Source organism: Rattus norvegicus, chromosome 4 (assembly GCF_036323735.1).
Source record: "Rattus norvegicus strain BN/NHsdMcwi chromosome 4, GRCr8, whole genome shotgun sequence".
NCBI classification, from domain to species: domain Eukaryota; kingdom Metazoa; phylum Chordata; class Mammalia; order Rodentia; family Muridae; genus Rattus; species Rattus norvegicus.
This window is the reverse complement of record NC_086022.1, coordinates 27987146-28011379: the sequence shown is the minus strand read 5'-3', so window position 1 is coordinate 28011379 and position 24234 is coordinate 27987146. Positions and strand designations below refer to the sequence as shown.

The window sequence follows — 24234 nt, the reverse complement described above, 5'->3', positions numbered from 1 at the left end:
TCTCCAAAGGCCCAAAAGAATTGAATAAATTTCTCATGGGCTAATTCCTTTGAGACATGTGAACAAAAACAAGCTACTTTTCGTTATAAGGTATTTTTCAAGATATTTTGTCAAATCATTAGAAATGTAAAACCAAAATAGATGAAAGTCATGACTTGGTTAAAGTTTACTTGATATAGTTCTGCAGAGCCCGCTCCTGTCTCCATCAATTATGCTGGTAAATTACAGCCATCTTTTGCACATACTTGCTACTCCAGGTTAAAAGCTCTCATCCTTTCAGATCATTGCTGCTCAAAAAGGAAGTTTCTGCTACTGATCAATTTGTTACCATTTCTCATTTGTTTCTCAGAAAGTGAACCAAAGATATGGAATACAGTATGAATATCATATGAATATCTTGAAATACATATTTACCAAATGAAAAATAGACCAATCTTTCATTTAAAACTAATGATGTAAGTAAGGATTGGTCTCTAAGAAAACGAAACGGCAAATTTTACTAATCTCACAGTACTCAAATTCTGTCCTGTCTCCAAAGCATGAAGGAGACCAACCTCTGAATTATAAGGAGGGTTGTCAGGGACAGTTGCAGCTTCAAAACAATCTAGAAGCCAAATAACAGGGGAGGCTTAATTTCCCACTCTGAGTAGGGTGACATTTGATTATAAACCTAAGTTCTTGTTATAACCCTCATAAATACACCCAGTAGCAGAACTCAAAATAACATCACAGCATCCTTTCCTGTGGTAATAGCCACTTCCACCTAAATACCACATCCATTGATCCATGTTTGTGTTTCTGCTTTCTGGAAAAACTAAACGGGACACAAACAAAATTATAAACTATAATCCAACAGACATTGTCGTTGCTCATTACTAAATACAAAAGTCAAATACTGAACTACTGTAATCTCTTACATAATGAAATATGATGAATCACTTTATAATGACTTGGATGCTGCTAACAACTATGAAATTAACCATCCTAGGAGTTCCTTTTTCAATTTAAAGGCAGTGAAATTGCTCATTTACATGTTGACTTGCACTCATTTTTAAACTGCCAGATCTAATTCCTCTGTACACAGTAATTAATGACAGACTCAGTTTACTTAGCCATTAAATATAAAGGAACTGCTGCTGCTCTCTTTTCTAGATTTTTTGGATACTAATGACTGAAGTAAACTTACTGTGCAAAATATTTCTAAATGTTGAAATATTTATGTCTTTTCTTGCAATAATTATTATCCCCATGGGGCAGGTATCATGCTTATTAATAAATCCTCACAGTCTCCTTAAGTTAGTGTGCTTAAATAAAGAATTGAATCACCTGACATTTAAACCAGACTTTCTTGCTGTAAGACAAAAAGTACCAACAGCCTCTAGGCATTTTATTTCAACCTTGCTTCTGTACTATAGTGAAGACACAATTATTTAATGAGTTAAGTAAAAAAAAAACATTATTTAGTTCTTTGCTACATTGGTATATACTGATTTTTAACATTTGGAATATCAATATCATATTAGTTAGGAGAGAAATTGCTACAAACATAGCATGAAATGATTTAGTGCAATTTTCTGTTGCATTTGTTTTTTGAGGTACTGTGTGTTTTGACAACTATTTTACTTTTTATGTTTTATTTACTTTTACCTAAGGAGAAATTAAACCAAAATCAAACACTGTGTTATTTGAAAGTTTTACATTTTTATGAAATTGAAAATTTTAAATTTTAATGGGTCATAAAATAATCTAAAGACCTGTTTCTATCATAAATATCATCAATGGACCATTGATAAGTTAAAGACATTAGAAAAGGAAAATATGGATTACTTCATAATACTCCAAAAGCAAACATGAGAAACAAAATGGTCCAGAGTCAACTGTATTCATTTCAGGCAGTAGAATAATAGATTTCCCATAATCACACACACTTAATCATGAGTTTCCCCTGCTCTTTCCAGCCATACTCATAATGCTTCTGTGATTTGTTTATTTTTATTCCATGGATATGGTTGTTTTGGCTGTATGTACTTATGTGCACTGCATGCCAGCCTGATATTCACACAAAGCAAGAAAAGGGTACTGGATCACCTGGAACTAAAGCCAAGAATGTTTGTGAGATGGCCAGTGGGTGCTGGTGCCCAAGACCCATCTTCTGTGAGAACAAGTACTCTTTACCACTGAGACATCACTCATAAATTTAATGAGTTCACTTAACACATGGATACTTGTATGGACTAAATTTGCTGTTGTGTTGGCATTGTGATAAAACCTCAAGAGGCTGGAGGCCCAAGGGAGTGGGGAGATTTGGTGGGGTGGGACAGACAAGCTTAGAGAGTGAAGGGAACCGTTTGAAAACAGAAAGCTGATGAAGATGTAATAGAACAAGGGAACCATATTTGAGGCATAGCTTGTAGCTAGTTATGGCAGCTTTGGTCACACAGCAATGGATCTAAACTCAAGAATAGAAGGGGTTACAGGGACAATTGATTTTACTTAGTCAGAGCTAGGAAAATATGTTGAAGTTTTGTCTTTTACTATATATTGTAATTCTGAGTGTGGGGATTGAGGGCAAGACCTTGAGTCTGAAAGTAAGCTCTGTAACCATACCCCAAGTTATTTCTGATCAGAAAATAAAGAGGGGAAAGAAACAGGAGTGAAACCCCGAGGGATAGCAGAAAAAAATGCTTTGGTCCAGGATTTCCTTACTATGACATTTTGGAAGAGTAATGCCGATCCTGTGGTGTTGGAAATAGTTAATATGCTTTTTTTGTTTTGATTTTGTGGGAGATTTAGTTAGGTATTGGCATGAATCTCAGAAGAGAATTTGAACTTTGGACTTAACATTGTTGAGACTGTGAGAGACTATGGGGAATTTTGAAGTTGGACTAAATGTATTTTGCCTTTTATTATAGCTACAAGCCTATAGGGGAAAGGGAGGGGAAGGTGTGGTTTGAATACATTTGGCACCATAAACACATGTGTTTGACTGCTTGGCACACGGGGAATGGCACTAAGAGAAGGTATAGCCTTGTTTGCATAGGTGTGGTCTTGTGACAGAAAATATATCACTGTGCGGTATGTCTTAAGGTCTATATCTTCAACTATTCTTATAGAAAGGAAATTGGATGTTTATACTCAGTAAAGACATATCTAGAATCTTGGGGGAAAGAACAATTCATATTTAGCACCCAATATCTTGTTAATTAAGGTGGAATAATTATCTATGAGCTAAAGAAGGAAAACAAAGTCAAAACAAAAATCACTCATATTTGAAGGTATACATATTGACATTTAAAACACAACCACGTGCTGTTGATGGTGTAGAATCCAAACCACCAATCAAGAGCAAAATGAAGAATAAAACATGATCATGCATGAACTGAAATGAGAGAAATCTTGTTCTTCAAAAAATAGAGCAAACACTACTACAACAAAGGCCTCTCTTTTAAAGCACAGCTATTAAAGCAATTACAGAATGCAATGACATAGTAAAGTTTCAAGTGCTTAGCAAGAAATGTTTTTCTGACTCAAGGGTAGAAATCATAGTCTGCTATTAGTACTCAGGGTAGGTAGAATACGAGTGAGGATAGGTCCTAAAATACAAAGGAATCTACAACAGAGGAAACAGTTGAGTTACAGGAAACACAAAATTAAGGAACATAAATAAAGAGATCCAAGTATAAGTCAAGCAGGTGAGGAAGGGAGGAGTCCATCCGAAATCATAAAATGTAGAAGCTTTTTAGGCAGAAACATTTGCCAGCCACATAATGATTTTCTCTTAAAATAGCTATAAGAAAAAATGCCTGCAACGAAACAACATCCAGGGGGAAAGCAGCGGGAAGTGGAAAATTTTCACCTCACTGTGGGATTTATATGAACTGCCACAGAGAAAGCCTACAGAGCCATGAAGGGCTCCAATAGACAACACTTCTGAAATGGGTTCAGAATTAACTCACAACTGGAAGGAACTGAAGTTCATACTCAGACTAGAGAGATAGACCACTTTCTCTTACAACCAACCAGAGGGATAAGTTTTGAAAAATACTGTACATTTGTAGACATCAATTTTCTGCCTACAGAAATGATAATTCGAGAATGGCTATTTTCAAGATACTATCTGGAAAAATCTTGTGCCAGTGTTACAATTAGAAAATTATTATTTAACCCTTACTTATGAACAAAGCTTATTTTGGGAGCTTGGGTAACATTTCATATGTGAAACTATGCTTGCACATCTTTAAACATTCAAGCTTTGCATTCAACTTATGTCAACAAAGCTGGATATTTTAAATAGGGTTTATAAACTGCTGGGATAAGATGCCAATGTACTAAATTTCATGTACATTGAAAATGTCTCATGATTTAGAGGTTAATTCTATACTGTTAAAAATTTAAGTTAGACCTCTATTTCCAGTAGCAGGACACTCGCGATTATAAATAAACTGATGTGAAGAAGAATATCAGGGAGTCTATCACTATCACCAAGCACAAAATCTTTTATTACAAAAGCATATGCGAGTATAGCAGAAAATCGCCAGGAATTATTTCACTGTTTTGTTGTTTTTGTTTTTTGTTTGTTTGTTTGGTTCGGTTTGGTTTGGTTCTGATACTTTTTTCTGTCTTTTTTTATTCCCCACTAATCTTAGCTCTCAGCTAAGCAGTTTCTGGTTACTGGCTGTACGGGCAGTGTAGAACTTGGATTTTCTCTTATGGAATGGACCTCAAATTCAATATATGGGAGTAGATGTAGAGACCCATAGACAGACATTATGACAAGAGAGAATCTAAATTGGAGGTCTGCATTGGGTTTCTCCCCTTGGAGATCTCAGAATCTTCTGGAACAGGAGGAGAAAAGAATGTAGGACTCAGAGGGGATGAAGGATGCAGGAAAATATGGCTCACCAAAACAACTTACAGAGCCCACCAAAGCAATGGACTCACAGCCTGAAGTGGTAAACCCAGGGCCAGCGACAGTCTGCACCAAAATCCTCTGTGTATGTTATGGTGTTAGCTTGGTATTCCTGTGAGACTGCTGTTGGAACACTTTTCCTCCTATTTAGTTGCCTTGTCCAGCCTCCATGGGAGGGGTTTTGTGCTGTCTTGTGGAATCTTGTCCTGTTTGTCTTTTAGGGGTCTGTTATTTTTTAAAGAGGGAAGGGAGGGGGAGTGGATTTAGGTGATTGGAGAGGTGTGCGGGGAAGCTGGGAGGAATAGAGATAGGAAAGACTGTGGTTAGAATGTGTTTTGTGATAAAATAATACTTTTAATAAAAACTTATATATTATACCACTATTATTATTGTTGATAACTATTTTTGTACAGTGTATGCCAATTATAGTTTCCTTCCCCAACTCCTCCCGGGTCTTCTTCACTTCTCTTCCCACACAAATCCACACATTATTTTTTAAAGAGATTGATTGATGTTCGTTTATGTGTCCCATGTATCTCTAGCCACACAGCCAAACTAACCAGTTTGCGACACTTTGCATGGAGCTGGTTTTTAAAAGTAAAGTTGAAGGGCCTCTCCGTTCACTCAATATGAGGAAAGACAAAGATAGTGAAAGAAAACTGAAGAAAGGGGAAGAATATAAAATAGAACAGGGTAGTTCCTTCCTTGTATTTTAGGTACCAGATCACTCCTCAAGGTACCCAGGCAATATGAAGAGCACGAGAAATTTTAGAGAGTGACATTCTGGGTTCGAGTTCAGTGTAGGCCAAAGCCCGTGTGTTAGAGAACAACTTGTGTGGTCTGTCCTCTCATTCCACCACATGGAATCTGTAAATTAATATTGGGCTATATAAACATTGTTTTATTGATTAACTTAGAGAATTATTTATATAGTCTAAATGGTAATTCTTTGTCAGATGAGTCATTCTCAAATACTTTCTTACAAGGGCTTATGTTTTAATTCTTTTCCATAAACTATCAAAAGGCAAAATTATTATCTTTTCCTTTTTGTTAAAATGAACAATTTTTTATTGCACTCTGGTGACCCATTCCCTTAATCTACCTGATTTCTATACCACCTCTTTTATCAACCCATTCATACAAAAAGTCCCCTCTCACCCACATTCATGTCTGTTTTGTTTATGGTCTATTGAGTTTAACCAAGGCTGTGTTTATAACCATGAATTTGCTACAATTTTTTGGAGCATAATGATCCTGTCATAGGATAGGTTACACAATAGGAGTTACTGTCTTTTCTTCCCCAAGAATCCACTTGTACCTCATAGTTTAGTGTGGAGAGATGTGAACACACATACACGCTCACACACAAACGTACAGTCCCTGTCTTCTGTGCGGCTCTGGGAGAGCATGACTGTGTCGGTGAGGCCTATAATTTAGAATTTCACAGCTCTTTCCCCTATTCTCAGTCACAGCACCTGGATGGCTCTCTTCCACATATTCCCAGAGCTTCATAGTACATGGTTTGAAGGTGCTGTAGGGGCTGAGCAGGTATCTACAAATATTCTCAGTATCTCGAGCAGACATATGTCTCTACAGTCTCTGTTTTTCTGTAACTGAAGCTCACTGCTACTGTGTTTTTCACCATAAGAACTATAGAAGATGAGGTCATCAACATTTCATAACGGGGTGGGGAGCCTCAGGGACCAACCACTTGCAATTAACACATGTTTAGGGTGGAGGTGATATATTTAATTTTCCCCAGTGGTGTAGTTCTGGTCTGGATATAGGACTCTGTCCCTGGGGATCTTTGGTTGGCCCAGTGAAAGTGCTCAAGTGAAGGGGAGAGGGGAGTTGGATTGGGACTCTCTTTCATGGCTGCTGTTATGGGGAGACACAGGGTGGGCTGACAGTGCAAGTATGGAGGGACTGCTCTGAAGTAAGCATGAAGTTGGCAGTGAGATGCTGTGCTTCATTGAGCTGGCAGGGCAAAAGCTTTGGGAGAGCGCTCTTTTCCCCAAGGAGCATTATAGCTCAGCTACCACAGAAGCTCTCAGGCAATCGATCTGTGATGGAGTCGTTCTCATACACCTTCATTCCTTCTGGGTAGGATCTTGTATACATTTTGGGGTGGGTTGGGTTTTGAGAGCAGATGCTTTCTATTTACTTGGTCTGAGATGTTATCAAAGCCCTCATACACATGTAGAGGGACTTGGGGCTGCTGTCATCACAATCCTCTCCATGGGGTTCTGTGGTCACATGTATGGGGCATGGTCAGAAGCAGGTGAAACTCCTACTGTGCTCTTCAAATGTTCCAGGTGTCAAGGCTTCCAACTGGCTCAACCATAATTACTTTCCTGGCAAAGTCTAGTGCCCCACAGGGCAGTTATAGATAAACTGTACATGTTATGCTACATAACTTTCAACAACTTTCCCCTTATGCTCATGTATTTTTGTGTGTGTGTGTGTGTGTGTATGATTCTGTTTAGTTAGGGATGCTATTGCTACAATAAAATACCATGATCAGTAAGCAGGTAGGGGAGGAAAGCATTCCACACACTCCTATTGCAGTTCATTATCTAAGGAAGTCAGGACAGCACCTCAAACAGGGCAGAATCTCGGAGGCTGATGCAGGAGCTGTGAGGGATGACGGTTACTTCCTGGTGAAAGTAAGCCTGGTTTACTTTCTCAGGCTTGCTCGGATTGCTTTTGTAAAGAATCCAGGACAATCAGCCCAGGGATTGCACTACCCACAATAGACTGGGTGTTCCCCATTGATCTCCGAGGAAATATTGTAGAGCTCAATCTCATGTTTTCTCAGCTAAGCCCCTTCTTCCTGATGACTCTAACTTGGGTCCAGTTGACAATAAAATATTTGAACTTATTGAAAAGGAAAGTAAGCCATATTCTTGAGGATTTTGCTTAGTATTTTCTATGATATATTCCTATGATATTTCTAGCAATCGATTCTAGTGTCTGAGTAGAGTGAACTGCCTTTGTCAGAGGTCCGTAGATTACACAGTTGAGTCTCCTTTGAGCTCACTTTTAAAATCATCATTATTCAAGTGTCATGTATGTCCGTATGACCTTCCTGTACTTTATCAATTGTTGTCTCTATTCATTTTCCTATACCACTGGCTTTTGACCACTGAAGTTTTATAGTCATTTCAGAAAGTAGTTAGTGCCTAGATTTCAAATATGAAATTTATACAGGGAGAAACTCTGAATGCTTTGTGTTCTTACCAAAGCTTCCGTATTAACCTATTAATGTGGATAGAAAAAATGATCTAGAGTTTGTTTATTTATTTATATCTGTTTTTATGTATATACGTGTTTGTTTTCACATGTGTGTGCACACTACAGTGCGTCTTGGGTGGTCAGAGGACAACTTGCTAGATTTGGTTTGTTCATCCACATGGGTTCTAGGAACTGGACTCACATTATTATGTTTAGTGCCAAGCATTGGAACCACAGAGTCATCTTGCCCTGAGCTTTGTGTTTGTTCGGGGTTTTGTTCTTTAATTTTGATGACACTGAATTTGCACACCAAGTTAGACTAAATATTTTTCTTATTTAAATACATTTATCCTTTGCTTCACTAATGTTTATGTTTTGCATATATCACCTTTGTATCTAATCAGTATTCTTCACCAATGATATTTGCTGAGGGATTAAAATGAATCTTATTTTCTTAATTTTCATGGGTTCAGGATAGTACAAAAGTTATTATTTCATATAAATATCCATCATGAGCCTTAAATGATCAGTTATAACATCAATGTAGGTTTTTTCTTTGATGCTTATTAACCAGCACTTACAGCATCTGATAACACTGATAGTTTTATTTCTTCATCACTAAATTTCATACCTTGTTATTACAATCAAACTCAGGCCTTCAAATATGTCAAGTAGTGCTCTACAATTAAGTTATACCAGCACCTTACAATTTTATGAAAATTTCCATCACGAGCGAGTGCTACGATTTGTCACGTGTATTCCTTCCATCTTCTGTCGTGATCCCATGAGTTTTCTTCCATAAACTGTTGATGTGAAAGGTCATATTAAATTGGTTTTCAAATTTTGATACAACCATTTAGGCATATATACTCTTCTTTCATATTGCTGGACTATATTAGCTAATATTTTGTGGAGTTTCCTTTTTCATCTACTTTACAAATTCAGATACAGTTGTTTAGTATTCTCTGCTTAAACTGTCTCTGTGTCTTGGCATGAAATTGATGCTGCCTCATAGAATCAACAAAGAAGTGTTTCCATGACATCTACTTTTGAAAGAGACTGGAGAGTTAACATGGTTTGTTTGTTTGTTTGGTTTGTTTTGTTTTGTTTGTTCTTTGTTTGTTTTATTTATATGTTTTTGTCATATGTTTGATAGAACTTATTGGTCTACATATGATGTGTGTTATTATTTTCCGGATTGGAGTCTCTCCATTTTCAAAGCCATTGACTACTAAGTTCAGATAATTAACAGATGAAGCTCTATTTATATTATTTACTGTTTTGTAAGTTTTGGAATATTCTGCCATTCAAACAGTTATTGCATTTCATCTGCATAACCAAAACCACTACAGAGAGTTGTTTATGATATTACCTTATTTTTCTTATTGAGTTTTCGGGAGCCAGAGCGAAGGCTTCTACTTTTTTATCAGTATTGCTATTTTCTGCCTTTTTTCTTTGATTAATTTAAGTTAGTTAGAAATGTATTAATTTTATTATTATTATTTAAAGATAAAGCTTTTGATTTAATTGATTATTCTACAATTCCACTCTTTTTAAATTTTTTTGTAGGCACTTTGGTCAATAATTTTAATCTTTATAATTTTTGATATAAATTTGGTTTTGTATATTCCTAATTTATTGTTTTACAATGATGAATATACTTTGAAGAAGCTGTATTTACACTTTCACTTAATTTGAAATATTTTAATGTCATTTTGTAACTTTTAAGGTTTTTTGTAATATTTATCTCAAAAATCCTAGTAGAATTTTTAATCATCCCTCATTTTATTCTATTCTGGTCTGAAGGGATATTTTTCTTTTACTTTCACTGAAAATATTTGCAAAAGTGTTTTTAAACAGAAAGTTATGGACTTTGGTGAATGAACCTTAAAAGATTAGAAGAATGACTGTCAGTATAATGTTGGATGAAACATGATTAAATCTAGGTGACTCTGGTCACTATTCATTTCAAACAGATTTTTTAAAAAAGACTTTCTCCCAGGAAGATTTGTCCATTACAAATAATGATGAGAAGGGGTCTTCGAATATAATGATTCCCCTTAATTCTCCTTACATTACTATCAGGTCTGCTTCTCAAAATTTTATTGTTTTCTTGTTTCGATACCTATATGTTACCTCTTTTTGGAACTATGATTCCCTTATAATAATATAGTGCTTCTATTTACACTTTTCTTTGAATTCAACTTTGTCTGACTTTACCAGTGTTTCATCTCTCCTTTGAAGAATGGTGACATTAATGTATCTACAATAGTACAGGCTCCTGTGATTTTCCCAGTGATGAGTTGTAGTTCTTTGTATCTGTCAGTGAATTTCCAAGTTTCAAGGAAGAATTTTGCTGTTGCCAATGTCATTGCCAGAGTCTTCAGTTCCTTTTACATATTGGGAAGATGGGAATGTCAATTTCCAAATTCTCTGCATGATGAACTAAAACTTGCTATCTTTCCATTTTCTGACATAAATCGAAAATACAATACACAGCACAAATGACACAATAAGTAATTTAGAAGATTATGTGAGTGAATTACTGAATGGTAATGTGTGATTGAGATAATTGTATGGAATTTTCATGAAGAGAATTTGGGAAATAAAGGTATTTATATCTAAAATATCAATCTTCTTTCAATTCATTCTTTGTTCTAGTAGTTAACACGTGAATTTTAAGTTAAAAGTTCATTGATACCTGTACTATTTTTACTCTTTTACTTTAATGGCAATAATTTTATTATCTAAACAACCATCAACTTTTATAGTTAGACTCTCATTTGAACTAGGCACTTAATGGATCCACAGAAAGAGAGAAATCACAAAGAGGATAAGGTCATCATTAAATTGGAATACAAGAAAAAACAATAAACAGCACATTTTTTTAATTATAAACATAATATATATGAAGTCTGTAATATCTTTTTTTATTAACTTGAGTATTTCTTATATACATTTCGAGTGTTATTCCCTTTCCCGGTATCCGGGCAAACATCCCCCTTCCCCCTCCCCTTCCTTATGGGTGTTCCCCTCCCAACCCTCCCCCCATTGCCGCCCTCCCCCCACCAGTCTAGTTCACTGGGGGTTCAGTCTTAGCAGGACCCAGGGCTTCCCCTTCCACTGGTATTCTTACTAGGATATTCATTGCTACCTATGAGGTCAGAGTCCAGGGTCAGTCCATGTATAGTCTTTAGGTAGTGGCTTAGTCCCTGGAAGCTCTGGTTGCTTGGCATTGTTGTACATATGGGGTCTCGAGCCCCTTCAAGCTCTTCCAGTTCTTTCTCTGATTCCTTCAACGGGGGTCCTGTTCTCAGTTCAGTGGTTTGCTGCTGGCATTCGCCTCTGTATTTGCTGTATTCTGGCTGTGTCTCTCAGGAGCGATCTACATCCGGCTCCTGTCGGTCTATACTTCTTTGCTTCATCCATCTTGTCTAATTGGGTGGCTGTATATGTATGGGCCACATGTGGGGCAGGCTCTGAATGGGTGTTCCTTCAGTCTCTTAAACAGCACATTTTAATGTGACCAAATAGTATTTGTTCTTCAATTAGCTTTAAATTGTACGGCAATAATTTTATCTCAAGAAACTAGAATATGATTTAGCAATACCATAAGATATGCTGCTGAAATGATGTTCATGAGTCCACAAAAGGAAAACAAAACATACATGTGGTAAGTATGTCAAATCAAATATGTCCAAGTAGCTTTACATGCTATTTTTTTATCTACTGACATACTCAAAGTAAAGCCCATAACTTGTCTTCACACAGTAATAAGAAAATACCAAGCAGAGGTTATAGTACAAGGGATCAAAATCAAAAGAAAATTCTTTGGTTTCACTGTTTATTTAGGTCTAAGATTAAAGTAAATGAGAAAAGTCTCAATTTATTCAAAGTTTATTCATACACCACTTCAGAGCTAATTTGGCCCTCAATTTAGTTTCCCATTTAATGAAAGAATTCTTTACACAATAGTCTTTGGTAATGGCCCTCAAGCCTTCAGTGGAAATTGTAGCATCTGAAATATGTCCTCCCAGCTCTATTGAGAAATTATTCCAAAGACTGCCTAAGAGGACTTAATGCAATTTTTATTTAATCATTACTATAATGCTCTGGGGAAGTTACTGTTGGCTTTATGTACTTACAAACAAAAAAAAGTATTGGTTTAACAAGGTTCAACAGGTTCAAATTGAGGAAAAACAAGACATAAAGAGAAAGAAAGTGGGAGAGAGAGTTGGAGAGAACTATAAGTAAAGCAGAAAAATAAGAGCAGACAGCTATACTGAAAAGCAATGGTGATCCTGCAATCTCTTTTTAAATAATTTACATCTAAAATGATAGAAACTGAACTGAAAATGGGAAATATTTCTAAAAGCTGTTGGACTTATGTATCATCCAGTCTACTCTGACACAAGGGTCGGTGTTTCTCTGTCAAGGCACTGAATCAGACAATATTTGGTCTTGTGGGCATATGTTATATCCTAGGGATAAGCTTTATTTTTCTTAATTAATATTTATGAGTATGTATGTGTGTATGTATGAGTTTATGCCTGCGCGCGTGTGTGTGTGTGTGTGTGTGTGTGTGTGAATTTGTATGTACATATGCAAGTGTGTAGAAATCAGTGGACAGGAGTCAATTCTTTCTTTCCTTTGTGGCTTCTGGCGATTTTACTGAGGCCCACTAAGACTTTGCTTTGCCCACTAAGTTACTCAACCTCTAAATGAGTTATAAAACTAGCTAAAGTAATATTAAAATTACATCGAAATGAATACAAAGATATCAAATGAATTTTTTTCTTACTGACAACACTCCAAGCAAATATTTTTGTGGCTTTCAAAACTATTCAGAGATAGTATCACTTGGAATTCATTCACATAATTCTATGAATGATTACATATCATATTATGTTAATTCACACAACAGTTAGGCCAATCATTACTCCTTCAAATTATAACTAACACTGAACAGTCGAGTACTACACAACAGATGAGGAAGGCATCTATTGTACGAAGCAGATAAGCACATATATACATAGGGAAATATTCAGCTGAAAAATTAAAATGTTAAATTTTAAATAACAAAACAAAACAATAAAGAACCTCTCAGCATGCTATTGAGAAAGACAGATGTTAAAAATGAGAAGCAGACGAGGAACTGTAGAATGTTGATTCTGAATCTCAAATTTGAAAACAATAACTCATACCCAAGAACACTAGTATCTTGTGATATTCAGTTGACATTAGTGTCTTGAAATAATTTCCTCCAGACTCAGGACCATATGAATAGCTTAGCTTCCTTAGGCATTTGTCCATCAATGCCTTGTTTTGTTTTGTTTTTAATATGGAGGACACGAATTTTAATGGATTTTTCTAAATATCACTATATAAGCCAAGGCACATAATAGACATAATCATTGATTGGATGATCAGAAACTACAGTATCAATTAGCATGCATATAATCAAAACATTTGGGAGACTGATGCATGCGGGTTGTTATGGACTTGAGACTAACCGGTCTACATAATAAGTTCCAGGTCAACGAGAGCTACAATTCAGATAATGATCACAGAGGCAGTTGGATGGAATTAGCAAATATCGTTCTGAATGAGGTAACCAAGACCAAACAGACATGCATAGTACATACTCACTGATAAGTGGATATTCGCCAAATGTACAGAATGCCTATGATGTACTCTATAGACCCTAAGATGTTAAAGAAGGAACCCAAGTGATGATGCTTCACTATCACTCAGAAAGGGGAAACATGATAACCATGGGGGACACAGTGAGGTACCTGGGTGGGAAAAGGGAAAAGGAGAGAAAATGGGGGCAGGATCAGGTTTGGTGGGAGACAGGGGAGAAGCCCAGAGGGTCAGGAGAATGGATGGAAATATGCAGCTGCTGGGGGTGGGGGCTAGGTGGGGGCAATCTATAGAAAGTCCAAGAAACCTGGGATTTGGGAGGCTCAATGTGGGAGACCTTAGCCGATATGCCCAACTGTGGGGATATGAAACCTGAAGAGGCTACCTCTAGTATTCAGTCAGGATCCCCCAGGGGACAGACAGGTACACTAACCTACCTAAAAATTCCTCAACCAAGAATTGTCCCTGTCTAAAAAATGTAGGGACAAAAATGAAACAGAGACTGAAGGATTGGCCACCAGTGATCAGCCCAACATGGGGTTCATCCCATCGGCGGGCACCAATCCATGGCATGCTATGTTTTGCTTGCATATACGAGACTAGCTTGGCTATCCTCTAAGAGGGCATCTGAGACAAATGCAGATACTCAGAGATAAGCATTGGACTGAGGTCTGGGATGCCATTGGAAGAGTTAAAGGAATAATTGAAGGACCTTAAGGAGATGGCAACTCCATAGGAAGAACAACAGTGCCAACTAAACTGGACCCCCTGGAAGCTCCCAGAGACTGAGCCACCAACCGATAAGCATATACGGGCTGATCAGAGGCTCTTGGCATATATGTAGTAGAGGACTGCTTTGGTCTCACTGACAGTGGGTGCGTCTAATCCTATAGAGACTTGATACCCTGATGGTGAGGGAATACCCAGGGAGAGCATCCTCTCACAGGCAAAAGAAAAGGGGCATAAGGGAAAGAACTCTGCAAGGAAAGACCAGAAGTATGACAACATTTGGCATGGAAAAAAGTAAAAAACTTAATTAATAAAATAGGTAATGAACAATATTTCTTCCCCCAGTCAAGTGTCACCCTAATAATGCCCCAAATTGCTGTTTTATAGCCTGCTGACTAGCTGACAAACTGCTTCATCTCCATTATTTTTAATATTACTGGAAAAATAAGGTTGAGCTGCCCCATTTTCATTATTCTTGGCTTAACATCATTGCCTTTTAATTAAATTCTTTACTGAAACACCTAGGTAAAATTATTTTACCAAATAGCACTCAGTATGCATGACCTTTCCTTTTGGTTTTAATGTCTAGAACCATTTAGTGCCTTATATTTTATTGGATATGTCAATTTTCTGTTTTCTCTCTTTCACTGTGATCAGCTAACAAGGATAGGGATGTCTGCAAAGTTTATTTTTTTACATTACCCCAGACTTTTCAAATCTTCGTTATGAGAATAAATCATGGAAAATCTACAAGTTTCCACAAAGAAAAGGTGAGAATTTTAATGTAAATAGATTGTCAGTATTAGCCCTGAAACCTGCCACCCACTGGAAAAATAAATCAAGGTTTACATTTCTGAGAATATGCAGAAGTTAAAAAAATTCCATAAAAAGCAAGTAGAAGAAATTGATAAAATAGGTGTATGTACTTTCTGACTGGCATGGTTTGTTGCTACAATTATTACCTCTTAGATTCTATGAGGTTGTTTTCCATTCAAAGAATAGGATAAAACAAGAAGTCCCATCCGTGGGGTAAAAGAATTAAGGGATGCCATCTAAGAGAGGAGCAATCACGTCTACAAAATGATGTTGAAACAAGACTGACAACTACAGCTACACAGAAATCTGGAAAAGGTAGCTGTCCATTTTAAACCAAATAAGACAGCACAGTGGACTCAACCAGGGAAGTTTCTATAGGAAATGAAAACAGAACGCTCTTATCAGGTGGTTTATATGAACTTGTAGAAAGTTGTTTTGTGTGTGTGAAGGACAGTACAGAAATAAATTAGAAAGAGGCAGCCATATAACATTAGGCATTTATGAAAAAAAAAGATTTTTCAAAATATTTCCTCAAAAAATGCAATTCTAAGTAATAGTTCTGGATGAAGTTTGGTTACATATACACATATACTATATATGTGCAGTAATATATATATCTACTATATGTACATTTATGTCACAGTAATATAATTTCTGAATTTTCAGTTCATAGATAATAAGGTATATGTCTCTGTGAACTGAAAATGTACATTGTCAAATGAAAAGCAGTATGAAGATAAAATATTAATTATTGAGAGACCACATGTCTATTTTCCTATGTTAAAGCTTAACAATGTTTCTTAAATATTTAAAAATCTGACTGAAAATTTTATTAAGTTAGCATAGACTTCTACATAAATTTCTTTTTAATATACATATACATTTAAGTGTCACATTTGAAAGTTAAATTTCACATAAAATAAGACCTTATACCAAGATAGTTTCTTACTCAGTGTTCTGTGTAACATAATTTAACCACTGTCTTTTTACTATATACATCACTTGTACTGGGGTTCTTCTCTAAATAGTTGTGTACATCAACTTTTGATCTGCTTATTTTCTTGAAACGCATTTACAGGAAAGGCTTGCTAAGTATATTCATGTTTTTAAGTATTTGTTAAATAATTTAAGTATAGAATAAGTATTGAAATCCTCTTCTCATACACACACTTCTACTCTAATTTATGTTGAATGGCATGGGGCACTTTTCATGCTTTCTAGGTTATATGTAAATACCAATAAACGTATATTGAGTTGACTATTCTTGGTGTAAGCATCTGTTCCCTGCCACTGTGTCCATAAGGCACTGGCAGTCTTTGGAACAAATCATGTTCTCATCTCTTGTTGTCACTACTATCACTCTAAGGATTCTAAAATGCACATCTAACTGCACAGCCAAGCTCACTCCCTTTCATAACTTCTCTTGAACAACATTTAAACTTACTGTTTTTCCTTAACCAAATATGATAAGACCATATGATTCCTTAAAAGTCCTTGGATACTTAGTATCCAAGTTCCTCATGATGTTTTTAGGGTGGCACATATCATATCAGTCAAATATTTTCTCTGAGTATAAAAATGTATGCTAATGTCAGCTTTCATTCAATAATTATATTTAACTTCAGGTTTGGGGACTTTGTTGTTAAGCTTGCATACCTGAGCAATATATATTAACCAATGATAATTAAAATATTTCCCCAGGAGAGTAGAATAGGTAACAACAGAAATTCATTTATTTAGCCACCTATTCATATTTAATGTATTTATTAAAATATCAAATTACGTTTAATTTTCATTCACCTAATATCTTATAATACTGAACAGTTTTTGATATTTTTCTACTATTGGCACTCCATCTTTTGAGAATTCTTTTTATTTTGATGCACATTTCTTAATTGTATTGCTTTCTAATGTTTACTTTTCTGAGTTCTTTATATGTTATAGATACTAACCCTCTATCCGATAAACAACAGGTAAAGGTATTTTCCCAACATTAGATTGCTCTTTCACTTGAATTATGGTATAGTTCTTTGCTGTTACAGAAGCTTTTTAGTCTCAGTAAGTCCCATTTATTAATTATTGATCATAGTACCCATGCCTATCAGGGCTCTGTTTGAAAAGTCCCTTCCTGTGCCAGTGAGTTCAAGAATGTTCCCTTCTGTCTTCTTTATCATATTCAGGGTAACATTTGTTGAAGTTTAACTTTTTCCCCAATGTATATTTTGGCCTTTTTATAAAAACAAGTTAATGTGGCTGTAGGAATGTAGGTTTCAGAATGGCTTAGATTAAAGAAATGTGGACGAATTGGGCCATGCTTGAAGGGGAAATGGAATGCTTCCTCACTGATGGTGGAGTGTGAATGAGTATTAACAGCCATGAAGAACAGTGAGGTGATTCCCCAGGATTGTTAGAAATGAGGAGAAATGGCTCAGACATTAAGACCATTAACTACTCTTACTGAGGGACAGGCTTCAGTTCTCAACACCTACAGGGAGATTCACACGTATCTGTAACTACATTTCCAGGTGACTTGGTGCCCTCTTCTGACCTCTGATAGCCATTTAAGCCTATGGTACACCTACAGGAATTCAAATAAAATACACATGCAAATAAAGAGAAAATAAGTCTTTGTAAAACAAACTAGAAATGAGGCTACATGTCATCTACCTCTTGGGCATATATTTAAAGAACTCTATATCCTACTATAGAAATAATTATTCATGGTCATTGCTGCTGTATTCACAATAACAAAGAAAAGATTCTAGATGCCTATCAACTGCTGCATGCTGCAATTTTACAAAATGTATTTTTCAGCTTTTAATAAAAACAAAATTATGCAAGTCACAGGTAAATGAAGGGAGCTGGAAAAATTCTGGGTCAAGTCAGATGCAGAAATATAAATGTTACACATTTTCTCTTAATTACAAATATCTTAATCTTCAAATATTTATGCTTAATTTGAGTACTTTCTTGAGTCAAAAAATAAAGAACCATGAAGGGAGTCTTTAGAGGATAAAAACATTGTAAAATTATCTTAGTACTAATAAAATATTAATTACACTAAAATACTTATTTGCTTATTCGCATGGGTGTTAGTGATGGCCCTCAGTTCTAGAAGCATAATGCCTATTAGAACTGACAATTAACTTTAGTTTTCAGGGCTAATGACAAAGATAGGTTAGTGGCATTAGCAATTTAAAGACAACACTTTTATTTTTCAGTCTAGGAGTGTAAGTAATTTTGAACCAGTCTATGAACTTTCTAGGATACGAAAATAAAAGAGAAGAAGCTGTGCCTTTATTATTTCTCATGGCTGATTTCAAAGTACCAATGGTAAAACAATGAAATCTTAAAATTGTGAACATTGAACAGCTGGATCTGAAGAGCCTTCAAGCTGACTCTGATCACCATAGGTAGTGCCAAAGATGTTAAGAATAAGAAAAATGATAATTCAGTCTTTGAATTATGACAGAAAGGAAAGGTCCTGATAAGAGGTGACACAAGACTTGTGACTTCAGTAAAGAGAAGCAGAAAGCTGAAGGTCAGATAGAAGTGCTGCAGGTAGAGGGAACTGCTGGTGGTACAGCTCTACAGCCAGAACACACATGGCACCTCTAAGATAGGAATGCAGGCTTTACATAGATGTCTTCTATAAATGGAAAAGCATCAGATTAAAAATTCTTTTAGCCAAAGTGAAATAAATATATAGAAATGTTAAATTGAATATGAACAGAAACCTACAATTAGTTTTGCTCAAATTCTTCACTAATAGAAAATCCAATTGCAGGTAGGTCATTACAGGAATACAGGCACACACACACACGCACACACACACACACACACACACACACACACACATGTCACCATGCTCTATGAAATAGGGGTTTGTAGAATGTGAAACACAGAAGATTCCATTATATTACCGTGTCATTACAGAATTCTTATCTTTATTGATTCAGTCTGAGTTGTATTTTGCATATGGAATGTCTCCCACATGCTCACATCTTTGAACACTTGGTCACGGCAGGTAGAAACTGATTTGTAAGACTGTGAAATCCGTAGGAGGTGGAGTCTTTGGAAAGAGGTATAGCACTAGGGGCCAGGTCTTAAGATTTCATAACCAACTCATATCTCTTATTCCTTCTCTTCCGGATTCTGAACACAGTGATGCCTGTTGCCTCACTTGGTACTATGCCTTTCCTGTCATGGTGGACAACATTTATTTTTAAATGGCATGTCAAATTGTTCATCATTTTCTTGTCAGGTAATACAGCATCACAACAATAAGACAGGTAACTAATACTCTGGCCATATAAACCACCTAGTCTTTGACATTTTCTTCCCTCAAGGAATCCATTTGGGTAGTATTTATAGGTAATTTAAGGGAAGTTGATGGAAGATAATGAGAGAATTAGAAAGAAACCAATATGCAGTTTTAGAGGTGAGTCTTCTTTGGACTCAGAATGATAATGATATATCTATTTTGATATTTTACATAAAGTTAGTGGAGAAAGAATCCATAGTAACATCTTAGAAATTAATCATTTTGAGATTGCTTCTAAACCTAACACTAAACAAGTCCCCCAGAGAGAAAATAAATCCTGTGTAAAGCCAAGAGAGATTAGAGGGGATTAAGCCCCACATGTAGAGAGCCTGAAAGTAGGATCCTTCTTGAATCCAGGAGGTGTTCTAGCTTGGTTATGTTTGCGTTTAATTTAGAAGAACAATTGTGTCTCTAGGGAAACAAAAAAAAAGAGTTCTCAATATGAAGATGTGTGATAATGTTTCAGTATAAAACACTTGCAGCTAATAGTCTCCAAAACATGAGTGTGAGCTAAAAAATGGTCTCATGAGGAATTGATTGCAATTGACATGTTCGCTGTATTAATAATCAGTGTTGCTTTAACCAGGGACTGCCGTTTCTATACACATGGAAATAGCCTTTAGAACAATGCTCAGCTTCTGTGAGGAATTAGAAGATGTCTGGGACTGTAGATGAAACAACTGAATTGTTTCCTCAAAAAATGAGCTATAAATACAAAGAGGTTGTCAAAGCTAGAGCCTCATCATATTTCCTCATGGGAGAGATTGTAAAACCTCGGATGTGCTGATGATGAGCTAAATAATGCCCAAATAGCTCGATTCTTGACAAAACTATAGAAAAGGTATTATTAAGTGTTCAACAGAAAGTTTTGTTTTTTAAAATATAAATATTTACTTACTCCTGCAGAATTAAAATGTGCTCATGAGTAACTAAAGATAGGGCTCAGCAGTAACAAGCACTTGCTGGTTGTGCAAAGGACTGAATTCAGTTCCTGTCGTCTACATACTAGCTCAAAGACATCTGTGACTCCGGTCCTAGGACATGATGCTATCTCCAGGTCTTTGCAGAAATCAGGCATTAACATGATACATATATGTGCCTAAATGTACATACAATTATATACATACAAATAAATAAATGAACAGATAAATAGTTGAAAGAACATTCAAGAATAATATCATTATAATGAAATCATCATGTACACTATATTTCTATTTAGGTACAGAAAGTATTTAAGATACAGAAATATCTTAAACTGGAGGATAATGAATGAAAGAAAGATGAAAGGAGAATTCAAAGCTTGCTTTATTTCCAGTTCTAATTTGTTCTACTGCTGAGTAATGAATGGATTCTAACTTTGGACTTCTCAAAAATGGAAGATCATATTACTGGAAATTCAACAGCGGAGGCAAGAAATTTCGTCTGAACCCACACGGAAGTAAAGTGTTGGCAGTCGTTCCTATTCCTCAGGCCAAAAGCTATTCTTTAGTCAGATCCTACCATCGTCATAATTACTATGCCTGTCAAGAACAGTTCTCAATGAAGCAAGAACCAAATGGTTGTATTTAGCTTTGAAATTTAGAGGTTGTTTTGAATATTTTTATTTTAATGAGTGCTTCATTTTCAGAACATAAAGTTTCGTTTAATTTAAAAAAAGAATTTTTAAATTTGGTTTCATCTAAAACTTAAGCAATTTTCAAAATATTTTGGGGCCAAGAGAAATCTTTAAAAGGAAATATTTCCACCCCGTCCTGGAAGCAGACTACCAAGGTCTAGCGAAGATTTAATTATTATGGTATTTACAAAAGTGGGCAGCAGAAACAAAAATCTAAATTGATTTTCAGCAAAATTTCTGGAAAATTCTGTGTTTAGTTAGCTTTCCATGAAGTCTCAGCTTCTTTAAAGTTCCAGTAAAAGCTGCCAATCTCAGTGAAACACGCAGCAAAATGAATTGAAAAAAAAAAAAAAGCCATTCAGTGGGGAAGCATCTTAGACAGAGGAAGGAGTAAGAGCCAAGAGAGGCAGGTGGAAAACCATAAGGCGTCTTTAAAATACTGCAGGGGCATGCTGGAGTTTCAGGAGAGAAGTCTGGAAGTAGATGCAAAACCAGATCGCGTGGTTTGAATGGTGGTCTGAATAAGCCTGTCTCCTTTTAAATGTTAGTCACCAATCGCTGGAGAGAACCTTGGGAAGGGGCAATCCTGTGAATGCTGTAAGCGAATCTGGTCATAAGTGGATAAGCTAAATTTGAATGGAGAATGTGCTGGAAAGAGTGAGTTCGGTTACAAGTCTGTAGTAATGACATGTAAGAATGGAAAAACCTGAGGCTGCACGTATAAGACGTTGAGAAAATATACAAATGAAATTGTTTCGAAGACAAAAGAGATTCCCAAGAGAAGAGCGATGGCTTCGGTAGTCTGTGAATGGTTTATACTTTCGGCATCCAGCTTCATATCTGTCTTCTTGCCTTGATATGGACTACCTGTCATACAGATTGTACTGGTTTTAGTTACATGGTTAACTTCTATACATTCTTTTCAAAAATTAGATGATGTGTCCTTCCATATAAATCAGATTTTTGTCTTTAATTTTGGATCTTCATACCATATGTTTTCTGCAATACTTAAAGCAGAATGATGGTTTTTGGCCTCTCTCCCCAATTATGCTGCTTATTTTCTGAAGCTGAGAACCAAATCCATCCTTTTATGAAGCTATCATAGTGGTGCACATTAGCATCTCTACAATTGTAAGGATTAAGGTGAATGATGTGGAGAGTTACAAATTAGTGGAAAAATAAAAGGAAGTAGGTACATAGATGTGATAAAAAGATTGAGAACAGGCTGTAACATTTTAGAAAACCAGTATAAACACGTGTGAGGAAAAGGGTAGACAGGAAATTGACTAGGCATAATTCTGAGCTAGAATGGACACCACATTCTGGCACACCTCTTACGAGGAAACTAATTATCTATTTCTTCACTGTAATTCTGTCTGCTGTCAACAATGTCATCTCATCCAGAGGCGCAATTTCAAAGCATATGCATACACATGCCTGTGTAAAACACAGCTTGGATCACATACGCATTTTATAAGGTCTTCCCTTATCTTCTCCAGAAATTCCAGCTTATTTTCATTAATACGTAGCCTTAAGACTGCCTGAATAAAGTCTTTTTGAGAGCATATATTTACAAGAAATTTTGTCCTAAGCAACACATTTTTTTTGCATATCCACTTTCTAACTTCAAACAGAGTAATTGATATGAAGTACTGATCATTACTGGCTGTAGAATCAAACTGACAGTACCTGAGCCCACTTATCACAATGTTATGTTTTATAAAGACAAGTGACAGACATCATCAGCGTCTCCATGGAAGGATTCAGTAGTACCCATGACACTGTCCTTCAGAAAAGTAGACATCTGGATTTGACCAGATTGCTATCTAGAATGACCAGTTTTATGAGCTCACAGATGACTAAGACATATGTGGAAAACCTGAAGATTTGCTAATTTACAGTAGATAACAGTGTTTTCCAGCTGCCCAAATTTACACATTTTGACACAATTAGGGAAGTAAGATGACTCTGTATTATTTTGAAAATGATGTGACATTTTTAAAAACTCATAATGCACCCTGAAATGTTTTGAGATGACGTTATGTGCTATTTGGAGTTTGCTTCAAATGGATTTAACAAGACAGTGCAAAGGTAGTGTGCTGGTGTACATCAAACAAAAATAATGCAACAAGAAACTCAATGGGCAGATAGGTCACAGTGTTACATTTAAATGTTTTATGGTTTCAACCACAAGGTGCAGTGACCTAACTCAGAGCTATCAGGATAAAATGCTGAAGCAGCTTCTGTTAGTTCGTGTTACCAGTAGATTATGAGGTGCTTATTATACACATGGGGGGCTTATTATAACCATTAAACGTTCCTCCCACTGATCTTGCGTATGTCAGGTAAGTATAATTAAATATACATATCCTGTGCATTAGAATAGAAGTTGTTCCATGACCAGAAGCCACATTAAGTATTATTCATCCTATACATGATAGAAAAAAAAATTTCATCTCATTTGGTTTGAATAAAAGCTTCAGATAGAATAAACAAAATGTATCAAGAGATTACAACATGTGAGCTCCACTTGACACCATAGCTCTTTGTAGTAATTATTTGGCCATAGGAGTTTTATTTCTTGGTCATAGTATTATAGCAATTATATTTCCAAAGTCACCAAGACCTCCATACCTCTGCCAGCAAGGAAAACTCTGATGAGATTTGAACAAGAGCCATAGAGAGAACAGCATATGTGACCTTTAAAGAAATTGAACTGAAAAGTGGCTGCTTGTCTTTATCTATTGACTTTGTATGTTTGACTTTTTAAGTTTTTGTTTTGAAATGTCTAATTTACTGGGTAATAATTTTACTGCATTGCATTCTCAGACCCAGTATTTCCACCTACACCTTGGAATATTTTCAGGGGTAAAAACCAAACAAACGTCAGGGGAATGCATCAGTTCTGCTTAGAGTCTGTCTGTGTAGTAGTCAGGGATTTTAGTTTTCTAGTAAGTACTTCGG

The 24234-nt window shown here is 36.0% G+C and overlaps 1 protein-coding gene across 1 annotated transcript in view; it reads right to left on the bottom strand.

Annotated features, from left to right (window-relative positions):
- Zfp804b (zinc finger protein 804B) overlaps positions 1-24234 on the bottom strand; it is a 535678-nt gene that overhangs the window by 88246 nt on the left and 423198 nt on the right. The gene's annotated exons all lie outside the window — the stretch shown is intronic.